The sequence below is a fragment of the Alligator sinensis genome, unplaced genomic scaffold, assembly GCF_000455745.1.
Source record: "Alligator sinensis unplaced genomic scaffold, ASM45574v1 scaffold54_1, whole genome shotgun sequence".
Taxonomy (NCBI): Eukaryota; Metazoa; Chordata; order Crocodylia; family Alligatoridae; genus Alligator; species Alligator sinensis.
This window is the reverse complement of record NW_005841962.1, coordinates 3040601-3048766: the sequence shown is the minus strand read 5'-3', so window position 1 is coordinate 3048766 and position 8166 is coordinate 3040601. Positions and strand designations below refer to the sequence as shown.

At 39.2% G+C, this 8166-nt stretch overlaps 1 long non-coding RNA gene across 1 annotated transcript in view; it reads right to left on the bottom strand.

The window, feature by feature from the left end:
• Positions 1 to 402: 402 nt before the first annotated feature.
• The window catches only part of LOC102372045, a 12812-nt gene continuing 5048 nt past the window's right edge, over positions 403 to 8166 (bottom strand). Inside the window, exons 2-3 of the long non-coding RNA XR_001357776.2 lie at positions 1272 to 1377; positions 403 to 537 (exon numbers count right to left, since the gene is read on the bottom strand). This is a non-coding gene — a long non-coding RNA (uncharacterized LOC102372045). The remainder of the gene's footprint in view (positions 538 to 1271; positions 1378 to 8166) is intronic.

The following is an 8166-nucleotide window of genomic DNA, read 5'->3' as shown; positions in this document are numbered from 1 at the left end:
AATAGTATTAACTCAGGTCTTGGTGTGTATTAAAAAGAAAAGAAAAGGAAAAAAAGGGGAGGAAGGCAGGACTTTAAAATATTTGGCTCGCAAACGCAAACATATTGATGAGTTTTCCATCTTTTGCTACTAAAGTGGGATCTTAAAAACAGCCATTTGCATGGATTTTATTTTACATATACATTTAAGTTTTATTTTAAAATGCAGTCCAAAAATACTGCTCATACAATAGCATCCAAACCACCAGTTTTATATTGCATTTCTCTGATGGTAATTATTTTACACCAACTGAAAGAGAACCAGACTCAAACATGCACAACTACTAATCATCATCTTCTTCATCATCAAATGAGAGAAGGCTACTATTTTTGATCTGCTTAGCTGCATTCGGAGAGATTTTTGGTTCACTCCTATTTTTCCTTGACTCTTTTATCTTCTTACTTGAACTTGCAGTCAGGCCCAAAAACTTTTCTTCTGATGAACGCTTTGATGGCTTCCTGAACACAATTTTTCCATCAGAAGGTTCTGGTTCTTCATCTATAAATAAAGATTGCAAAATCAGAACTGCCCTTCACACATACATGGTGATTTACTAATGTCTCTTTTTCCCCAAACTAAAACTGACACAAGACCCTAGAAATTGAAAAAACAACAAACAAAAAATAAAAATAAATTAAAGTTCACCAAAATGAAGTCAAGGCTTTGCTGTAAAAACATCATGAGCTAATCCTCTTGGGCTAGGGACAGAAATTACACATAAAATGGTATAAATTATTGGAAACTGGTTCAAATCTGTAAGACAACAGAAGTTCAGCGCACATAAACCTCTTTCAAAATGGCCAAAACCAGTTTAAGATAAACCTGGATGGATGTAGTATCAGACTTAACCGACTTAGGTTAAATCAGTTTATTGAACTTGTTCCAGATCCCCTCCAGATTCAAGTTAACTCACAGTCACCCAGCATGCCAGGATACTTTACATGTCCCTTGCGAACCACCCTCACATGGTGGGTGGGTAGTGTTGGCCCAAGCTGTCTGCTCCAGCCCAGCAGGGAGGCATGCTCTAGTGCCCCCCACCTTCTGGCCTGGGCCACTGCAAGCATATGGCCTCATTTCCAGAATCAAAAGTGAATGTCTGTTCACTTGCTTATTGGTTCAATCTATGCATCTTAGATTAACCTGCAAAGATTGAACCGATTCAGCCTCAGACTTTTTTACTCTCTGTACTTAACCTTGAGGAAAAACAGGACTGCTCTGTGGTGTGCACCCACCTAATAGCCTGAGAAATCCCTTCTCTCATGGTTGCTGTAGTTATCCTACTCACGCCAACCAGAGCTTTCGGAACACAGGACTGCAAGAGGCTTCATAGGCTATAACCTGCAAATGTAGGGGACTGGATTCAATCATGTACCAAGGGAATCTTCAAAGCTGCTATTTCAAACTGTCATACACCTACAAAGTGCAATACTAAAAAAAACCCAAGAAAGTCTTCTAACATACTGTAGTTGAAAGAAGGAGAGATGGTGACAGTCAATGCCCTACCACCTGGGCAGGAACAAGGGAGATGGCAGAGCTAGCCACCACCGCTTCCACATGATCTAGCTCCACATGTGTGGAAGGAAAGGACAACCTCCAGTTCACCTTTTGCAAAAACATAATACTGCCTTCAATATTTCACAATATGCATCTCTAAAGAGCTAAATTCCTATCTTTGAGGAAACCTTTCATTTACTTCTATTAACTTCGTCCCATTGCTAATTTCAGATGATTAAGGGGAAAAAAGCCCCCAAATCTTTACCATTTTCCTCTATGTACAACAATGTTCTACTGTCTTTTCATTTTTTACACTAGGTGCCGGGTGTAGGTGCGTTTATATTGTCACCATGCTGAACACATGAATTCTGCTCATCCAGATGTGTAAAAGAAGATGTGTGCACTTAAAATGAGAGGGAGATATTCTGACATTGCCAAGGAAACACAGAAGAGCTACTACATGAACATATCTCTGAAACATTCTGATAAAAGTAAAGTCAATGAATTAGAAGCAAAGGCTTATGCTGCAGTGGCTTGCAATTCACATGATTTGTAGATGAAAGGCATTTAAGAACCAGTGCTTCTCCGGCACAATGCATTTTTTTAACAAAGTAAAATAATTTGTTCTAAAATCAATTTTGCAATCGAAACTTCCTGGTGACAATAGTAGTGCTTGACAAGGCTGTGGTTTATTGATTCACATTTAACAACGACCTCCATGCCACTATAATATCAACACACAGGGATTTTTTTCCCTGTTCCCTTTCTTACTTAAATACATATGATCTGTAGCAGAAGTTGTTTTTTTTATCAGCATTATTGCAGAAAACATCATAAAGACCTAGCTGAAAGTTGACCAATAATCAGAACATGTTCTGACTATAAAAATCATGACATTAATTATATTAGTATTTTAGGTGCCAAATCAGGTATGCATCCATACAGATCAGATCAAGACCTCAGTTTTTAAGTAATTAAAAAAAAAAAAAAAAAAAAATCAAGGGAAGCTTACCTTATCAACTCTCACCTTCACAAATCTTTCCTAGGAACAAGCCTGAGCTTTAAGAATTAAGACCTCCAATCAATTCTGCAAATGACTACTATAAGAGTAGGTACTATGGCCATGCACTTCTGCAGGAGATAAGTCAACTCAGCAGCTTTTTTTCTTGGAAGAATAGTGCTTTTACATTCTTAAAGCATTACAGATAAAGGAAAATATTCAGATAACTTACCGGAATAATATATACGTTTCTATAAAACTTGTCAAATGTAAGTACGTTCATCAGCAGACCAATCATGATTTTTTTGAATATAGGCAGTCCTTGACTTACAATGTTTCGCACTTATGTTTATAATTGACACCCTGTTTCAACTTTTCAATGCCAGTTTTGACTTTACAATGCTTGATCCAATGAAACGCCATGCCAGTGAACAAGTTCACTGCATCGCTCATCTCCTTGGAGAACATCTGTCCAAACTTCCTTGGACACTTTCTTTAAGAAAGCAAACAAGACTCCAGAAAAACCTGCAGCTAAGACTCCTGAGAAGACTCCAGTGAAGAACCCTTCAAAAAGTCCAACCAAGAGCCTTTCAAAAAGTCCAGCAAAGTCGCCTCAAAGAAGTCCTTCCAAATCAATGTGATTGCTATTTACAATATAAATACATTCATGTAGCTATATTACTCATCTATAGTTGAACGAGTACAACATTCTGGGGTATTTTGGGTGAAAACGGTATTGGGCCTTGGTTTAGGAATCAATCCCCCATTTATAACATTATTTCTTATGAGAAAATTGGTTCTGAGTTACAATGTTTTGACTTAAGACGTGGTTTTCAGGAATCAATTGTGTCGTAAGTCTGAGGACTGCCTGTAAAAGTTTATGTTGTATGTATCAGTGTTTACTAATTTGCCCTATATTTAATAGGCAATTCAAGACTAATTTCAGTATAGTTCTGGATGGTGGGTAAAATTTTGTAAGGTTTCCAACAAAACATATCATGCCATTAAACTAACAAAATACAGACTATATCATCCCCCTTGGAAGTTATGTAATGGTTGCATACCACCATCTACCTGTTTTGGAACATGATCTCCAAAGCTTGATAATGAAATATTACTTTTACATCTGGCAAACAGAGCTATAGTCTTTTAGGAAATACAGGTTTCTTGTATTTAAAAAAAATATCTATTTCCACAGCAGGACATTACAACTAATCTATTGTCTCAGTCTTGCAAACACCGATCTGCCCAAAATACTTTTTTATGCATGTATGTAAAGTGCTTGAAGGATCCTGGCTTCTATGCATACCAGTATCCATATATGTGCCAGCACAGCTATGAGAATACAGCTCATCAAAGTGTTGCTGCTGCTGCAGCATTATAACAAGGTATTGCCATTAATGTACTTTTGTGATCCTTACCTTTATGACAAGCACTTAGTACCTGGGACAGAACAGCTTAAGTATGAAGGTGTTACATCATGCTGAAATGCCTCGGGGTGAAATTCACTATTTAAACATTACATGGAGAGAAAGCAGGTGTCCGTCTGATGAAAATTTTAACTGCCCCATTAAATCACGCGACTATACAAACTTTTTATGCATAAAGCATTTAATAAGTACAAAATTGCTCCATTATTTTCACGTTAAGGAAAATCAAATTGGTTACACCCGTGTGCATTTTGATTCTCAATGTGAATCAGAGTAGGAGAATTACCAACTTATTTCATGAGCGTTTGAACCAAACATATAATTGATACGTAGTGAACGAGCAAGAAATGTATTCCTTAGATAGGCAAAGATATGGTAGACTACTACTGCTTCAGTGCAACTGCAATCGTGACTCTGTTTTTCCGCCAACAGTTTGATAAAATAAAATAACGCATCTTAAATGGGAAACCACAATTTGTTTTCCCAACATAACATCCAAGATCTGTTGCAATTCCTCCAGTAATGTCACTACTGTGGATGTTAGTAAGAACATTCCAGGAGTCTGTATACAAACTAGATAAGATAATGTCAGTCTGACTACAGTACATCCTCTGTTATCTCAATGGCAAACCGGTAGCATTAACTTAAAATAAGCAGTGATTACAAGCGGCCTCGTAACTAGCAACCTAGCACTCTAGTAATGTTACACCATACGCAATAGATTTCCTTGCTGACATCACAAGGGGATCTATTTACATAAACCAATCAGACAACTTGTTAAGAAAGATGACTTTGAGCTTTTGCAGTTTCACTCATCTGCACAGCTTTAGGCAAATGCTTTCAAAGCAATCTGAATACCAGAGAACATACTGTAGTTTCCAATGGAGAAATTCTATATAACAGAGAAATATAGCAAAATGATAAAATAAGGAATCAAAAATTACAAGTGCAATTTCAAGTTCTGATTATAATTTCTGGCAAGTCAATACACCTTTGTACTTCCTTCCAAGAGAGGTTCCAAGAAGGGTGCACCAGTGTGGGCACTCCCTACTTCCACTGCTGCTGCCATCTCCAGCTGACCCAGATGCAGAGAAAGTCCGTGAGCAGTTCCTGCCCCACTTCACTCACAGGCTGCAGCCATGCAGGTGTTGTGGGGGTAGTGGCAACAAAAGGCACGTTTCCTCTTTCTGTATTTGCTGTTTCCCATTGTGATCCCTGCTGGCCAGGAACAGATGCTGGAAGGAGGAATGGTGCGTTCCTGTTACCACTGCTGTCCCCAGCAGATGCAAACACAAGGGGAAGGGTGAGGGAGCCAAGACAGGAGGGACATGAACACCCTCTCCTGCCCCACTCCAGCTGGGGCTCCAGGGAGCAGCTGCATGGAGTGATGGGTTTGGTTGGGGACAGCAGCAATGACGTGCAGGTTCCCCCTTCCAGTGCCTGCTCCTATCCAGCAGAGGACACTGTGGGGGGTACTGGCCAAGGAGCAGAGGCTGGAAAGAGGAACTTGTGTGCCACCACTCCTGTCCCTGGCTAAGCCTAGCAGCCTGTGCAGCTGTTCCTTGGAGCCCACAGCTGGAGTGGGGCAGGAAGGGGAACTCTGGGTCTCCCCCCATGTCTCAGTCAGCTGGAGGCAGTGGCAGTGATAGCACCACAGCACCCCTGCCCTACAAATACCTGATTCCACCCCAGCTCTTTGGTGTCTTCAGCCAGCTTGTGCGTTTCAAACACTCCTAATTGACATTCACCCCATGGTCTGAAGGGCAATATGCCATATTCCCTTTTAGGAAATTCTAGATCCATGGACACAGACCACCTCTGTATTGACAATTCACATGTGTCAGCAGTACTGGATGGAGAATGAACCAGGTCAGAATACATGGCTGCTATGGTCTTATTTAAGTGATTTGGAAAAAGTGAGAACAGGAAAAGGAATTTCTTCAATTAAAAAAAAAATCAAAAAACAAAAAAACCCCACCTAAAATGCTAGGATTACTAGCCAAAACAAGGACTGAATTTCATCAAAGTTTTTGTTGTTGGGTTTTGTTTTTATTTTTGCCTGGATCCCAATTCCATATGTTAAAAGGCCTGCATTCAAAAGTTGAGCTGAAAACTCCACATTTAAGAAGTGACAATTCAGAAGTTAACACTTCATGAAAATTTTACTTGGCTTTCTTGTAACAAACGTATACCTTACAAGATGAGTGGGGGAATGAAGCATTTTTTATATTTAGCTCATTGACTTTTTTTTTTGTTTAGGAGCAGGGCATACAGTCAGATGATTTTTGTTTGCATAGGTCATTTGTATGGCAAGACAAACAAAACTCTCAAAAATTGGCAGGGGCTCATGGCAACCGTAGTAAGCACAAACCCTTAAAAATGTGCAACTTGTGTTATTAAAAGGATGGAGATGTTTTGTAGCAGACTGATGAATTTCTCAGTTGTTTCCTTGACTCCAAGGGGCTTGGAATCAGTCATACTACAACAGTTAATATATTCCTGTTGTGGAGATTTCTCACTCTGACCGAGAACAGACCTCCTGCTTTATTTTCCTTCCTCTGCACTTGCCTCATTGAACTATAATAGGATACCTTGACAAGAAAATTTTCATTTGCATGGTATCCAGTCTCACTTATTTAAGGAGTCAATTCAAGCCATAATATTTTGAAGGGGAGGACAGCAGTTAGATGTGCTGAATTTTTACTTTAAACTGGTGTTTAACTCAAAGTTATAAAATGGCCTTGATATAGCCACTTGCTGTATACAAACTTGACAGCAGCATGGACATTAACGTGCTAAAAAGTTTGTTAGGGAAAGGAAGAAGCTCTGATGCTCTAACGAGACAGATGAGGCTGCATTCACCCCTCCTGCCAAGCAAAGTGAACAAGTCTGGAATAATATTAAAGGACTTTGAATAAGTAAGCACACTTACTGCCATGTTTTGGTCATCTGTATATATCATAATGCCCCACAGGCCAGATACACTAGAAAAGCGGCACAAAAATCAATTCTAGAGATTATAATGAATGCTGGCAGAAAGTATATTATACCAATTAAAATTGCACATAATCAGAAACTATTTCTCATAAGACCAATTTTACTACTTCTGAACTAGCAGTACTTCTTTACAGAAAGATATGTGAGAGAAAATTTAAGCAAAAAAGACTTATTAGTAAATATGGGAACTTTTTAAAAAGCTTCTATCAAGTTCTCCATTGATATAAAACTTTCCTATTGATTTTTTGCATTTAAAAGCTTAAATTCTAGCTAAAGAGCTCTCCAAGACTGTATTTACAAAAGGCCAATGTTATAGCTAACATATAGTTACTAAATTCCACTGTCCCTCAGGAAGTGGTTAAGTAAAAACAGGACATTAATCAGCTATATTTGCCAAATCAATGCAATGGTACAGAACAGTGGTTCTCAACCTTCTTAGACTTAAGGGTTCCCTTGGAAAATGCCAGCTTAGTTATCCATCATTTTTGGATACAGAAAAATAACAGACCAATAATTCTGTTACCGAGAACTCTTAACTGAAAATGAGGTTGGTAGGGCAGAGATGAACAAAGGATCAAGATGAGCAGGAAACTGAAATCCAATACATACATCTACATTTCCATGAAAACTTTCCCATATGGGCCTTTGCACAGCAGCAGAGCACACTAGCCCCACCTTTGTTAGCTCCCACTGTGACCACACATGAATGTTGCCACTTGATTCACAACCCAGCCCCAATACCTTGCTCCAGGTGAGCATACCCTTCAGACCAACCACAACTCCTCCAGTTGATAATAAGCGAATTTTACTGATACACAGTGATAGGAAATAAGACCAATGCAGGCAAAGCAAGCAAGATTATTACAACATACATTACGCAAATTCCCCAGTGCCCAGAATATACACAAGGCATGTAGTCTGTCCAGCTGGTATGTAAACACTGCCTTGAGGTTCTTTGCTTCAATGTCTGACGTCAGCAACCTTGGAGGTCAGGGGGTTGATGCCACCTGCCCACTCGCTGTTTTGAAAAGACTTCCTTTTGTATTCTTTCTTCTCTGACGACTCTCCATGTTTGGGCATCACTAATTGGTCTTCCTGTGGTCATTATACTGCGCACATTCTGTTTTGTCAGCCAAAATCCTATTTTCATAGATTCATAGATTCTAGGGTCGGAAGGGACCTCAATAGATCATCAAGTCCGACCCC